The sequence below is a fragment of the Saccopteryx leptura genome, chromosome 13, assembly GCF_036850995.1.
Source record: "Saccopteryx leptura isolate mSacLep1 chromosome 13, mSacLep1_pri_phased_curated, whole genome shotgun sequence".
Lineage (NCBI taxonomy): Eukaryota > Metazoa > Chordata > Mammalia > Chiroptera > Emballonuridae > Saccopteryx > Saccopteryx leptura.
In genome coordinates, this window is record NC_089515.1 from 56,303,992 (window position 1) to 56,320,315 (window position 16,324).

General features: G+C 43.9%; 1 non-coding gene across 1 annotated transcript; it reads left to right on the forward strand.

Annotated features, from left to right (window-relative positions):
* Positions 1-6,114: 6,114 nt before the first annotated feature.
* TRNAG-GCC (transfer RNA glycine (anticodon GCC)) lies at positions 6,115-6,190 on the forward strand. Its single transcript has one exon. It is a non-coding gene; the product is annotated as a tRNA-Gly (tRNA).
* Positions 6,191-16,324: the final 10,134 nt, after the last annotated feature.

Consider the following 16,324-nt stretch of genomic DNA (forward strand, 5'->3'; position numbering starts at 1 on the left):
AGGTCGCAAGAATAGGGTACGAAGGGTCTTAAGTCATGAATCAATAATATTTAAAAATTGTAATTAGGAGAACAAACTGGAATGAAAATAACTGTAAAGAATACATTTCATCTAGGTCTATGGTGGTCTGAAAGGGGGCTTTTGTAGAAGCTGTTCTGAAATACTTAGATCTAGTCTTTGAAATTGCTTTCTGGATAAAGTTGGGAAAAGGATGGCTCATTTTGATAGCACATTAAATCTGGATAGCATAAACAAGCAAATTCTTACACACTTCATTCCTCTCCACCAACCAGAGAATGCCCTTTATGCATGCACATTTTATTTGGCACAGGTAAATATTTTCAGCGTTTTCATGTTTTCAAAACAAGGGTGCCCTGGCTGGTTGGCTCAGCGGTAGAGCGTCGGCCTAGCGTGCGGAGGACCCGGGTTCGATTCCCGGTCAGGGCACACAGGAGAAGCGCCCATTTGCTTCTCCACCCCTCCGCCGTGCTTTCCTCTCTGTCTCTCTCTTCCCCTCCCGCAGCCGAGGCTCCATTGGAGCAAAGATGGCCCGGGCACTGGGGATGGCTCTGTGGCCTCTGCCTCAGGTGCTAGAGTGGCTCTGGTCGCAACATGGCGAAGCCCAGGATGGGCAGAGCATCGCCCCCTGGTGGGCAGAGCGTCGCCCCATGGTGGGCGTGCCGGGTGGATCCCGGTCGGGCACATGCGGGAGTCTGTCTGGCTGTCTCTCCCTGTTTCCAGGTTCAGAAAAATGAAAAAAAAAACAACAAAAAAACAAAAACAAAAAAAAAAACAAGGGTGGTGCAGCAAAAGTTTCAAGGTAAAAATGAACATTTACACAAATATCTATCAAACACACACACACACACACACACACACACACACACACACACCAATGAACAGGTGAATAAGCCTACAGGGAGTGTAACCTCCCTGTGCAAATGCAGACCAAACCTATCTTAAGGAAGAGATATATTTCTAGGATGACCCCAATACATGAACATTGAAATAGATTTTTAAAAGGTATTAATTAGTGAGGCACATTCAAGGACATTGCACTCATGCTAACAATAAAGTGACAATCCATGCATTGGTTCCTTTGAAACTTTGTAACAAGAACTTGGATTCTACGCCTTAAAAAAGGATGAAAAGACAACCATGCTCTTTGCCCATGACAAGGACTTTCTCCCCATTGAGCAAAATTTAATCAAACTTCTGAACTCTCTGTTCATCTGGGTCCACACTTAGGTTTCTTTTTTTTTCTTTTTTCTTTTGTATTTTTCTGAAGTTGGAAACGGGGAGGCAGTCAGACAGACTCCCACATGCGCCCGACTGGGATCCACCCGGCACACCCATCTGGGGCATTGCTCTGTTGCAATCAGAGCCATTCTAGCGCCTGAGGCAGAGGCCACAGAGCCATCCTCAGTGCCTGGGCCAACTTTGCTCCCATGGAGCCTTGGCTGCGAGAGAGGAAGAGAGAGACAGAGAGGAAGGAGAGGGGGAGGGGTGGAGAAGTAAATGGGTGCTTCTATTGTGTGCCCTGGCTGGGAATCATACCCAGGACTCCTGCACACCAGGCCGATGCTCTACCACTGAGCCAACCGGCCAGGGCCCACACTTAGGTTTCTCTCTCTGTCCTGGTGGAATCCAATGTGGAATATCTTATCCAGCATCCATATGGCTAAGACAGTCTAGTAACCACTACCACCCCCAACCTTGGGACCTGACCACATTTTATATATGATCTAATTTATCAACTTCCACCCTTGGTATCAACACCCTGGCCTGCTTTTCATAAGAATTCTGTTGAGTTAGTCTAACCAGAATTCCCTTTAGTTCTGGTGTTTCCTCTTAGTAATTTTTCATCCGCAGACCACCACTTCCCCCACTCTCGCCCTGCTCCTTGGATACAAATCCCCACTTGTCCTCATTGGAATTGGAGTTTAGCCCAATCTTGATTGCCTACTACAGAACCCCATTACAATACCCCCTTTAAGAAAAGAAGCCTGCCATCCTTAACAAGTGTCATGAATAATTTGAATGATTTTTTTTCTTGAACAGCTCGAGGGCCTGAAACTCGAACCTGGAGTCCTGGGTGAGAGGGACTCCAGATGTCCACTGTGATGCCCTCATCTTCCCTTCTGGCTGATTGATCAGGGGTCTGTTGGTGAGTGCAACTCTTGAGCCAGAACTCTGATGGCAGTCCCTGGAATCACGGTAAGGACAGAATTTTACACTTATGATTTTGATACGCTTCCTCTGAAGGTGAGCTTATATGCCCAAGCTTCATGAGAAGGCTCCCTGATAGGCTAGAAGTCTTCCTGCCTGGTTTCTCCTACCAAAGTTCAGTCTCTAGGTGGCTAACTGTATGGCGAATTCTCTAAGCCTTATTCTCCCTCCCTCCCCACCTTGTGAACTGAACACATCCCTTTTTGCTGACCTGTTGTGCTGATAAGAGTCAATAAATCTAAAAACAAATGAGCTCAGTTCCTGGAAGACAGCAAATATTTACAATGGAATGAATTGTCATCGAACATCAGGGAAACTGTGCTGATAAAGAACGGTATTATTTCAGGAAGACTAACTAGACTGTTACCGGATGGGATTGTCATTACAGTGTGTGATGGAGGCATGGAAATCCAGTCCTTATCCCTGTGTAATAATAAAGAACAAAGTTCTGGACTAGGTGACTAGTTGAAGGAAAGAGGAAGAAAAAACAACACTCTCGGTATGTACCATCCACGTGTCAAGCCTGGGCACATGGGAGAATTGCGGAGGCTGAGATAGCAGGTGCATGGTGAAGATGATTCTACAAGTGTGAGTTTTGACATCAGAGCGGTGAGCCCAAGAGGCTGTGTTTGCCCAAAGTCATTTGTCAGAAGTCATACCAGAAACAAGAACAGTGGTTAAGGTCTGTCCCAAGCCTAAAGCGTGTGATTTTAAAGGTCAGGAGACAAGAAGAACCCAGGGAGGACACAGATATGTGTATCTCCATGGACAGAATGTCCACCTGTCTCTAAAGGGATAGATGGTGATGACGGGAGACGACTCAAGGTAGTGAACACACAAAGCAATGTACAGATTATGTCTTGTAGAATTGTACATCTGAAACCTGTATTAACTTTATTAACCAACACCACCCCAATACAGTACATTCAATAAAAAATTAAGAAAAGAAAGAAAGCCGTGGCATCAGGCCCATACACTTGTTTCTGGATCCACGCTTGTGGTTTTTGTGTCACCACCAGGTGGAACCCAAGGCCCACTACATCCCTAGAGGTTTTGGCAATAAGCCAGTTTCAAGAAGCGATTTGGAACTACTTCCTCTCTCTTTCTTGACTGAAGAAAATCTGCATGATCATTTATATAGATAGAATTTGTGAAAATGAAATAAAATAACCTAAAGTCAGGACTACGTGTCTCCTGTATTTCCTTGGAACACAAGCCAATTGTCACAGAGAGCTGTAAGCAGCACTCTTTCAGTAATTAACTGAAATAAATGCAGACCCAATTTGTTTTCCGAAGTCGTTTCTGTTTAGTCCTGTTTGTTGTGCTGAAATCCCCACACCAATTCTCAATGACAAATTCAGGTATTAACTGTTCTTTGAATGCCAAGCCGCATGACTTTCGGGACAAAGAGCACTGAATTATTTTTATGGCAAAATTAAGTCCTCGGCTCTGGGCAGTATAAATTGTAACTGTCTCCAATGGCCCTGTTAGTTTGCTTTGGGTTTTGTCGCACGCCCAACTGTGTCACCTGTGAGTAGGGCCTGTTTCATGTCTTTTCTGATTCTTAGTCCCTGTATTTATTTTTGGTATATCTTGCTGGACTTCCCAGGGCCTCTATTACAATATTGAACGGATGCAGCAACATCAGGCATCCACGCCTCGCCCTTGGTCTTGGACAAAAACTTTTCTAAGATGGGACAATTCTAAGGCATGAAGGGCGGGCTGACACGCCTTCAGAAATGTGTGCTTATGGTCGACATGGCGAGGGACAAAGGAGGGTCCTCGCTAGATGGATTCTGCTACTTTTATTGGGGGTGTGGCAGAGAGAGAAAATGTTGCTAAAACTGTACTATTTCCCCCAAATCAAACCAAGCTTTTTTTTTTCTCCTACTTGATTCAATGGTCCTGGGACCAGGGCTTTCCTTGTGTGTGTCAGAAGCCAGGGTGACTGATCCCTTAGGAGAAATTGTATACCTTAAATCTGCAGCCTCATTGCTCAGTGGTTAAGAAAGACCATGAGTTCTGTACCCCCGTAACCATCCCCGACATAATTGGAAAGGGACTCTCCGGGAGGCATTCACTGACCCGGAATTGTGGCTGGCAACCGAGAAGAAGGGCTGAGCCTGACATCGCTTCTGAGGATGGGAAAGTTCGGGTGAAAATCGGTGACAGCTGGAGAGAAGGAGACCTAGTCACAGAGAGCCCGGGAATGAACAAATGGTTTATGCATTTCAGATTCCACCCACTACCAAACTCGGATGTGCTGTAAGGCTGGCACTGTTCGCAAGAGGCAATGATTTTACGCAAACAAATCATGCACTCACCCTGATACTAGTGGTCAGTGTATCGAGACCCTGAGTTAGAGGCTCATCAGGATGCAATAGGAACGGAAAATTACTGAACTGTAGAAGAACTATATTTGGCCAACCATTTTCTAATCTGTGCTAAATTGCTCAGCACACATTCATCATAAGATATAATTAACAGGAGGTTGGATGAGGGAATGAGTAATCAAATTAATACAGAAATTTGAAAATGTATGGGACAGCTTTATAAGATAGTGAGATGGTGGATTTTTATGACAACTTGTCTAGGCCATGGGGTACCCAGATATTTTGTCAAACATTAGTTTAGGCCAGTGGTTTTCAACTGCCCATCCACCAGACATTTCGTGTTGGTCTGCAAAAGAGTTAACGACCAGTCTGGTGGTTAGAGACAGTCTCAACCAGGGTGGTTGAAGAAAACAGTCTCAAAATGCTTCTGTTTATGTGACATTCAAGATGAGACACAAGTACAGTCACATTGACAAGATCAGTGGTCTTCAGAGGTCAGGAGGATGTGATGTAACTGTGTGAAGTTGTTCAGGGGGCAATGGAACTGGCCTTCACTCTCCTTGTCGTTCGAGTTAGTTACCCAAATCTCTCCATCTGTCAAAGTGGATAGGCATAACAGAACGGTTCCTCAGAGAAAGAACATTCAGATTGACTGCCTAATAAATTACAAAATAAATTTTCTCAAAGGTCACATTTGCACATTTGACAAAGCCAGAATCACAAAGTTAAATTGAGATCCTGAAATAAAATGTAAATGCAGTCAACATGAGTTTCCATGAGGCCCAGGTACTTTTTAACCTGGATAATTTTACAGGAGCTATTGAAGCATTTTTTTTTTTTTGGACTTTATTTACTTTATTTTTAGAGCTGTCTTAGGTTTACCATAAAGCTGAGAAAAGAAGACAGAGATAACCTGGTCCCACTATCAACATCACTTGCCAGAGTGGTACATTTAAAAATTATTCATTTATTTGGATATTTTTTAACCCGGGGGGAACCTACATTGACATACATCATAATCACCCAAAGTTCAGTACTTTACCTGAAGGTCCATTCTTGGTGTTGTACATCCTGTAGGTTCGGACAGATGGGCTGTGGAGTGGGCTCGTTTTTACAATACAACACCGAGTATTCTTACTGCCTTCAACCCTGTATGTAGCATGTCTATTCACTTCTCCCCACTTCCTCAGAAAACATGGGTATTTTTACTCCACCATGTTGCCTTTTGCAGAGTCACCATAGAGTTGGGATCCGACAGTTGGTAGACTTCTCAGCCTGGCTTATATCACTGAGTTTGCATTTAAGTGTCCTTCGTGTATTTTCACGGTCTCAGAGCTCATTAATTGTTAGCACTGAATACTACTCCATTTGTTTGAGTGGACCACACCTATTATTTATTCATTGCCTACTGACGGACATCTTGGTTGCTTACAATTTTGGGCAAAGTGTGAATAAAGCTGCCATTCACGTGCAGGTTTTTGTTGGATTATGCATTTTCAGCCCCTTTGGGTACACATTAGTGAGTGTAGGACCTATGATAAGAGTATGTTTAGCCCTGGCCGGGTGGCTCAGTGGTAGAGCATCGGCCTGCCGTGTAGAAGTCCCGGGTTCGATTCCCGGCCAGGGCACACAGGAGAAGCGCCCATGTGCTTCTCCACCCCCCCCCCTCCTTCCTCTCTGTCTCTCTCTTCCCCTCCCGCAGCTGAGGCTCCATTGGAGCAAAGATGGCTCGGGCGCTGGGGATGGCTCCATGGCCTCTGCCCCAGGCACTAGAGTGGCTCTGGTCGCAACAGAGTGACGCCTCGGAGGGGCAGAGCATCGCCCCCTGGTGGGCAGAGCGGTCGCCCCTGGTGGGCGTGCCAGGTGGATCCCGGTCGGGCGCATGCGGGAGTCTGTCTGACTGTCTCTCTCCGTTTCTAGCTTCAGAAAAATACAAAAAAAAAAAAAAAAAAAAAGAAGTCAGGCTTAAAAAAAAGAGTATGTTTAGTTTTGTATGCATATGTATTTTATTTTGGGGTTCATTACAGTAGATGGTATTCAGTTTTTAATTTCAAGTGTCTAGGCATTTTTGAATTTTTTGTTTTTAAATTTTATCTAATTTTAGTCATTTTAATATGAATATTTGAGATGTATGTAATGAATAAATAGGATAATAAACAAAACTTCTCTTTTTATCAACTCTGAAATAAAAACCTCACAGATGCAGATGCACTTGTAATTGTAAACAGTAACTAGTGTTTTTGAAAAGACTTTGACAACTACAGGAAGGGGAAAATCTTGAACCTAGGATGTGACATCTCCTATGTATAGTGTATCCAAAGGACAAGTAGAGTTAACACTTTAGACTCAGCTGCAAGCTCAAGGTCCCCAGATCACCAACCCTTTCAACCAACTGACTATAAAACTGAGGGCTCCCACGACTTCTCTCAGGTTTGGTAATTTGCTAGAATGACTTGCAGAGCTCAGGAAAGCCCTGTACTTATGAAGATGGTGTTGTAATACAGGTTATGAACCAGGACCAGCCAACAGAAGAAATCTATAGGGTGAGGTTGGCCAAGGCCCCAAATGCAGAACATCAGGCCCTTGGGGGAAGGGGTGTCTCTCCTGGCATGTCGATGTGTGCTACTAACCAGGAAAACTCACCTGAGCTTCGGAATCCTGAGTTTTTATTGGCGTTTGCTTGCATGGCTGATAAAATCGCTGTGTCACCTTGTGAGGGTCAACCTCCAGCTCCTCTAGCTGGACATCCCAGAAGGTCAGGCTGACAGCAGGTTCATCAAAGCCCAGTCTCCTCCCATCATAGGGGTGACCTCTCTGTCCTGACTGCTGCCACAGGTGAGCTCATGGCATTGTGCAATGACTGTGCTAGGAGCACTGGGCACTTTGCCACCTCATTTTTCTTCTTCATCTCTCTGTCCACTTTACTCACAATCCTGTGCCTTTTTCATCCCTGAGCCCCTGTTGCCTGACCTTGCAGGAGTCATCTAGTGATTTGCTAGAATAAAATGTTATTAAATTCTGCATTTTTTTAAATTCAGAAATGCCGCTTAGTGGAAGTGGTACCAGCCTGATTTCTGCTTTGATTGCTATTAATGGAAATAGGACTGTGCTGAAACCAAGTTTCTGAGGAACAAGGTCTTTGTCCTGCACTGCTCTGGGAGGTGTTGACACCTGCTGTCTCCTATTTGAATCCTAATTATTGCAAATGGGAATCATGAACACCCAGGGGATATAGCTCTTCTAGAATGAACTGTCATTCTTTGTCAAAGCCTTCGTCAGCTGTGACATAACCGTGAGGGATAATACATTTACTGTCTTCCCTAAACCCAAATGGAGAATCCAGTCCCAGCTCTGTGGCCTATTATTATGTAAATCTCTGCTGAGATAGGACAATCTGAAACAAGCCACACGCAAGATAAATATCCACATCAGTGGCTGTGACTTCCAGCAGGAACTTGACCTTTCTTGAAAGAGAACATATAAATAAAGCTTATCTAAAGTGTCCCACTGTTCTAGATTGGAAATCACGTTCATAGGTCTCAATATGTCTTTTGCTTTTTGAGGGGTCGAGAGGCGATTTTTTTTCCCATACAGAATCCTATATATCTTGTCATTTGCTTCATTCACCCTTCTTGGAATTTAATGCTTGGGTGCATTGGAATTATGATAGAATGACCTGTTTTAGCATAGCATCAAAGAGCATATAATAAAACAGTAGTATCTCTTTACATCACACAGTCAAAATACACTTCTGTTTTTGTAAATGCACCCATATATATTTCTATATCAATGACTATGTCTAAATAATGACACACCATAACAAGATAGCAATTTTCTTTTTCATCTTTGGAAAAAAGCAAAAATCGGCTTTGCCAATACCCCGCAATTAGTGAGTAATGTATGTAAGTCTCACCGAGTGACTCTATTTATTTTAATTATCTTAATATTGCGGGGCTTCTGTTGACATCTTTTTGGCTGCTCTTCTCCTTGTTGGGCAGCCTTGAGCGGGTTGTCCAATTTTTCCTGTGCTCTATTGGCCTCTCTGGAAGCTGGAAACATCCCATCTATTCAAAGAGTTATGGAGAGGGCTAGATGCAAGGGGTTCTTAGCACGGTACCTGGCACAGGCTGTTCATGGAATGAGTGGTCGCTTTCAAAAGTGCTTTTCAAAGAGGATAATTTGTTTCTAAGAGTCAGAACGCTGCCCTTGCTGTAGAAAGTCAGAGCTCCCAAGGAAGAAAACCAGATGAGTGTTACACATTCAATATCATGATGATTTTTATTTTCTGACATCTGAGTTTCTAGCCACTGTCCTCTGACTTCTCCCGAAGACCCTGCTGTCAGTGTGCATGTGTGTACTCCCATGCACCTGCGTTTTTATGGCCAGGCAAAGAAGTCTGATGAGACAAAGCTTCCCAGGCACTAGACACACTGACAAGGGATGGCTGGGTCCCATCTTACCTGGGGGAGTTGAGGATAGAGATGCATCCAGGGACAAATGGATCCAGAAACATAGAACTGAGACAGTATGGCTTGACCTGTGGTGGCGCAGTGGATAAAGCATCCACCTGGAACGCTGAGGTCACAGTTCAAAACCCTGGGCTTGCCTGGTCAAGGCACATATGGGAGTTGATGCTTCCTGCTCCTCCCCCTTTCTCTCTCTCTCTTTCTCTCTCTCTCTCTCTCTCTCTTTCCTCCCTAAAATAAATAAATTTTTAAAAAAACTCTTAAGAAATATGACAGGATTAGCTCTATAGCTACCCTTTTGCCTTTTCTCTTGATGGTGCTTCTCTGAACATTAGACTCGTCACCCCTCCCCCACCCCCGCCAAAGCCCTGTTGGGTTTTCTGTGCACACGGGGCTCCAGTCTGTCCCTCCTGTAGCCCTTGAGAGGCTCCTCGGTGGTACAGAGCACAGACAAGATGCCCGGACGCCGGACCTCAGCTCCCTCTGCTAAAGGACAAACTGCTTGCATGAAAATGCAGTGAAAGAAAAAAAATTAAATTAAAAAATATTTTTTTCTTCATGTTTATATATATAAACTCTTTTCATATATATATATATATATATATATATACACTCTGTCACTTGCTTTTAGAATGGTTCTCAAAAGGTGAAAAAAATATCTAAATTTCTGGAGATCCTGATTTAGCTTCCCTTTCTTCCTCCTGCTCCCAGAGTAACTGAATTCTTAAACCTCCAGCTCTGCAGAAGGACACGGGACCGAATCCAGGTTCGCGTCTGTCTGCGAGACGGATAATGCAGCGCAGGGGTCAGCCGGTGAATAACGACTGAGGATCTAGGCGGGGATTTTCCAGGACCGTCCTTCCTGGCAAAGACCTTGAAGAGCCCACAGCGAATAGGTGAGCACGCGCTCTTAAATTTTTTATTAGGCTGTCAGCCTCTGTATCCGCTCCACAAACATGGAGCCCATAAAAGCATACTTTGGTTCTCTTTAGCTGACTTGATGCAATTTTTCCTCCAGTATCGCTGAGTTATAGTTAATGCCCTTTTCTACACTTATGTCTGAGGGGAAAAAAGAAGTAGGGGAAAGAAACAAGACTGCAAAGCGGGCCATATACAGAAATAGAAAGCAGTAAAGGATAAAGCCACCAAGGCCCCAAGGCCCCTAATAAAGAAGAGTGGACCTCATGTTATGCTTCCTCCATCTGCATTTTATGTCTGAATGTTTTAAAGCAACGGGAAACTTATTCATGTTTATAGCCAGACCAAAAGGTAATAGTATTTGTAGCTATGGAGATGGAATGGGGCTTTTATTGATTGATTTGAGGGGGGGGGGAGAGAGAGAGAGAAAGAGAGAGAGAGAGAGAGAGGAGAGAAACATCAGTTTGTTGTTCCACTTATTTATGCATTCATTGGTTGATTCTTGCCTGTGCCCTGAGCAGGGATCGAGCCTGCAACCTTGGCCTATCGTGATGATGCTCTAACCAACTGAGCTTCCCAGCCAGGGCTTAACTGGAATTTGATTTAAACATGGCAGGGAGTCTGCAGTCATCACAGGACACAAATGCACAGCTAATCATCCTGGGGACTCCCCTCACAAGGTGCTGGTGGACAGAGATGTCCTTTATGTCCACCAGTTCTTAATGTTGCAAGTGGACCACGGAGTCAGGGTCTGCAGGAACCAAGCCCGTGGCAAGTTTGAATGCCATTGATAATCCTCATCACCCTGCTATTCTGAAAATGGCTGAATCGTCCCTTCTTGAAATCTCACGTGACAGGCTGGCTCCCATTTTCAGATCTTCCTGTCCATGCGCTGTTTATTCTTGATTCCGCAGGTTGGGGCAAAAGTTGGCTTGCAGTTGTACGTTCATGAAACACAGAGTTCTTTTTTGTATTGTTATTTATCACTTACCATCTTGTTTTCCGTACGAACAACTATGAACCTACTTTTGCCCCCCCCCCACCCTGTCTGTTCTTCATGCTGGGAGCTCTACGGGAGGTCAGACACCCGGGAGTCACTGACTCAGCACCTGGACATCTCCTGGTCTTAGGCAGATTTACCCTGTAGGCACCTGCTGTCTTTGGGATTAATGACTTTACCAAGTCTTCTGTTATCCCAGGTTGCATTATCCCAACTCAGTTCCCTGGGGCAGATATGCTCGACTGGCGTATTTGACATGGTCCAAACGAGACACAAGAAGGATGATTCATGGCCTGTCATTAGTGATACACCCGCTGTCACGCTGGGAACCTGCCCCTCTGGTTCACGTGGGCTTACTACACACTAACTTCTTGCAAGAGCTCAGATCCCTGGCTCAGCCCACCTTTGTATGGAAGAGAAGCAGGGATTCCCAGTTTTCATCTGTAGCCCAGTTCTAAAGCCAAGTCAGACTTTCATTCAAGGCTCAGTGTCCCCCTGAGAATCTGCAGCTCTCTGCAAGCCAGTGTGGAGGAACCCAGGGCCAGCGTTCCCACAGACAGTATTTGACGGGCAAGGTCAGCAAATTGTGGTCAGCGTGTGTCCTGTGCTTTCTGTAATTGGGGAATCATTGAATCTTCTGTCTACTGAGTGGTGTCTTTTGTTCATGAGCCAGATGCTCACGTTATTTATGGGGCACTTTGACAACTCAGTGGTTTATGGAGTATATATGAAGAAAGGGAGCTTTTATTATCACCTAATAAAATGCTGCATAACAATGTCAGTATGGAACTTTTAAAGAAGGAATCCTAGATTGTTGTGGGGCCAAGTATAAAGAACCACTTTGATGTTGAATTCAAGCCACAATCCCATCCCTATGGTGTGTGTGTGGGGGGGGGGGGGCTGCTGGCACAAATGAGGTTTCACTTCAAAGATAAGAAGATTTATTTCACCCATTATAAATTCCTCCCAAAGCAAAGAGCTGTCTTATTAAAATGCTGCAAGTTCGTCCATGTGGGATTTGGGTGAAGGCAATGATGGACAAGCTGCTGTGTCCCAGTGGTGAAAATAGAAATGAATTCAACTTCCTAACAGGAAAGTGACAAGCAAATAAATTAGCCTCCAGGTGATCCAATTTTAGAAAATAATCTAAGACCAAAAAAAATTTAAATAGAAAGTTCAGAATCTCCAGGTTTCTGTATGGATCATTTGTAATTATTTATAATATAGGCACCAAGATTTATCCCTGGCCTCTCTGATTGCTTCTTATTCTTATACTTTTGTTTATCTCTTTCTTTTCTGCTTCCTCGTCAGTGTGAGCAAAATTCACCTGTTACTATGACCAGCATAAAGTATACATGCTGTGTTCGTTCCTGAGAATGGCCAGAGAATTTCTTAGTTTTTGTCTTTGACTTAAACAAGTGACCACTTCTGCTTAAATATGGGGAAACTATGTGTTGCTCTTCTTCCCAAAGATTCCAAGACATTCATGCCATCCTTTCATTCTAAAAATTCCTCCTCCAAGTTTTGCTTTCCTCAGCGTGCACCATACCCCTAAATTAGCACTTGATCCTTCTCTTCTTTTGTCTTACTGCCTCATACAAGGCCAATTGGTCAGAATCCTATAGGTCCCCCAGTGCTTGCTCCACGGGGTGTGTGGGGGGGGGAAGGTAGCATGAAGCTGTGTGAAGTCCTAGTTCTTAACTCAGTGGTTTGTCCCAGAATTCATGGTCTAGAGTGAGGCGGCTGGGACATGGGGGAGCCGGGACTGGCCCTGGTTTTAAGATACTTAAAGCTCCCTCTTCTTACCCAATTATTTTTGAAACTCACCCACCCCGATAAGCACACAAATCAACAATGCTCTGGCCACAAAGAAAATCTTTTCAAATTCCTGCAAGTGAAAGTGATACCTGTCGTAGCTCCTTCCACCAGATGATGCAATCAGAGTCAAGAATAAAAAGCGAGCAAAAACAAAACAATCTATCCTGTTAACAAGCCCAGGCTTCTTAATAATTCATAAAGAGGACACCACAAATGAAATTCCAGTTATTTAGAAATGTACAGCTGTGAAGGCACTGAGTGCAGGTCTTCAGGACGTATAACTAAGTTAGGCCCTAGAAGAGCTCAGGGACCAGGTTAGGTCCCTGTGAGTGAAATCCAGAAAGAAACACACCATTGGACATTCAGACAACCCCTAGGTAACTTTTTTTTTTTACATTTAAGTAGAAAATGATTTAAAACCAAGTGAACGGTTGCAGAATATTGAGTTTTCTGTTTGTTTCCTTTTCTGTTTAGCACACAAAAGCAATGTACAACAACGGTTCATCTCAATTATGAATAGCAACATCAAAAAGTGTAACTAGGGATCACCACAGGAACAGAAGAGTGGTTTGGTCTTAAGGAAGCTATTAATACAATGTAGGGGTTGAGGAAAGGGGAACCCTGATCATCTCCATGGATACTGACAAGGATGTATACTGTGACAAAAATCTGTCCTATGTATCTTCCCTGGAAAGCCTTGATAGTTTGAGAATACCTGAATACTTTTTTTATTATGACAACAAAAGTACCTGTCTTCATACGAGTTAGACGGGGAGACACTGAACTGTCTCGTTAATGTCAGGAGCAAGATCTGTTTGCCACCCGAAGCCCCATTATCCAACCCTGTTCTCAAGTCGTTAAGAATAAATAAGGGATATATTGGAAAGGAGGAAACAAAAAAAAAATAGACCCTGGCCGGTTGGCTCAGTGGTAGAGCGTTGGCCTGGCGTGCAGAAGTCCCGGGTTCAATTCCCGGCCAGGGCACACAGGAGAAGCGCCCATCTGCTTCTCCACCCCTCCCCCTCTCCTTCCTCTCTGTCTCTCTCTTCCTCTCCCACAGCCGAGGCTCCATTGGAGCAAAGATGGCCCGGGCCCTGGGGATGGCTCCTTGGCCTCTGCCCCAGGTGCTAGAGTGGCTCTGGTCGCAACAGAGCAACGCCCCAGAGGGGCAGAGCATCGCCCCCTGGTGGGCGTGCCAGGTGGATCCCGGTCGGGGGCATGCGGGAGTCTGTCTGACTGTCTCTCCCTGTTTCCAGCTTCAGAAAAATAAAAAATAAATTAAAAAAAAAAAGAATCTTAGAAACAATGAAAAATCAGTTTTTGTGGTTGATCGTGACGTTGATATACAAAAGCTACTACTTTTCTTCTACACCCAGTTCGAAAATAAAGTGGAGGAATTATTCCATTGAAAATGGTCATCAAGTGATGTGGTGAAATATGTAGAAATAAACCATGAGTGATGTATAGGACCTGTCGTAACAAAGCGGTAAAACCTACTCAGTGGTGTAAAATTCTATTGGAATACAGGCCTAGAATACAGTATTTTGAATAGAAAGATTCATTTTATAAATTAATTGTGACTCTAGGTAAAAATTAAAAAAAAAAAGATGTATGTTTGTGTATGTGTGAGAGTGTGTGTATGTTTTGGTTGAGGGGAGTGTTGACTTGAAGATTGATGTATCAATGTGAATATTTGATACTAACATGAGTAAACCCTCAGAAATTTAAAGGCTTTCCTGGAGAGATAATAAAGCAGAAATAGATCAAAACATTTAGAGGAGTTTAGTTTACAAAAGAAAAACAGTGGCATTTTGAACAAGTGGGGAAGAGATTATAATTGTATTACCAAAATGGACTTACATAATTTAGTGGTACAAGTAATCAACCATTTGGAGAAAAAAAAATCATGCATCTTTTTTTGTTGTTGTTTTTTTCCAAAGTTAGAAGCAGGGGGAGGCAGAGACACACTCCTGCATGCACCCAACTGGGATCCACCCGGCATGCCCACTGGGGGGCGATGCTCTGCCCATCTTGGCGTTGCTCCGTTGCAGCTGGAGCCATTCTAGTGCCTGAGGCTTAGGCCATGGAGCCGTCCTCAGTGCCCGGGCCAACTTTGCTCCAATGGAGCCTTGACTGTGGGAGGGGAAGACAGAGATAGAGAGAAAGGAGAAGGGGAAGAGTGGAGAAGCAGATGGGCGCTTCTCCTATGTGCCCTGACCAGGAATCAAACCTGGGACTTCCACATGCCGGGCCAATGATCTACCGCTGAGCCAACCGGCCAGGTCCTATAATCATGCATTTTGACTTCCATTACCTGCGACAAATGAATTCCAGGGAGTTAGCAGGCATAAAGGTAAAGAAGTGAAACCATAAGGATTTAGAAAAAAAAATATGAGTAAGTTTATTTATCATCTCAGAATAGGGAGGGCCCTTTAAAATGAGAAACAAATCCAGGCTCTACAAAAGAAAGTATGATAAATGGACAGCAAGAAGTTTACTCTTTCTATATGCCAATAAGGAAATCAACAAAAATAACATCAAAAGACAAGTAATAAACAAAACATTTCAAGACATCAGGCCCGACAGTTCCAGAGGGCACTGGCGAATTAATTAAGATAAGAGGCTGATGTTTTTTGCCATTCACACTTTTCTAACTAGGCATCCATTTCTTTATTATGCTTTAAAATGGCAGCGTCATTATTCGGATGGTCAAAATACGGACTACTTTTGTTCGCTTTTTTTATGTTTTAAGATACAAAACCCATAAAGCTTATCTTCCTCCCCCCCCCCCAAAGCCAAAATGTGGTAAGGATCAATTTTCATCTAGCTATAAGAAATGAAGTATTTTCTTTCTAGATCAAAACATGTCACTTGTTTCTAAAGGTAGTTTAATAAGAAAGAAAAAAAGGACTGGTTGGTGTTTATCCTACCTAGATGGGGAAATTCTGAGGACAGCCTTGCTCCAAAAGCTGTGATTTGAGGATGCCCTGACTGATTGATTTTGTTGGGCACGACGCGTCCTCTCTGAACCTGTCACGGGTGCACACGCACGCACGCACACAGACACTCACAGCTCGTGCAAGCTGCCATCTTCCTCAGGGCAAACCACTCCATGTGCCTTACCCAAAAGGACCAAAATAAGTGGCCAGAGAGGTGTATGCAATGTCCTTTTCTCTGGAAAAAGAAAAAAATCTAATCTTTACTCACGATGTGCCCATTTCAGGGGTCTGATGCCAACAAAAGATCCCCAGGGGCGCAAAGCCTTCTGCAGTTTTGAGCTCTGAGCAGTTATCAGATGGAACCATAAAACAAGAGATATTTCCTTGTGTCTCCCTCTGATATTAAAAAAAAAATGAGAACTATCAAAGAGTTAAAGTGACTACTGTCATCTATTAGATCATCTAAGCCAGAGGTCCCCAAACTACGGCCCACGGGCCACATGTGGCCCCCTGAGGCCATTTATCTGGCCCCCGCCACACTTCTGGAAGGGGCACCTCTTTCATTGGTGGTCAGTAAGAGGAGCACATTAACCATCTCAGTAGCCAAAAGCAGGCCCATAG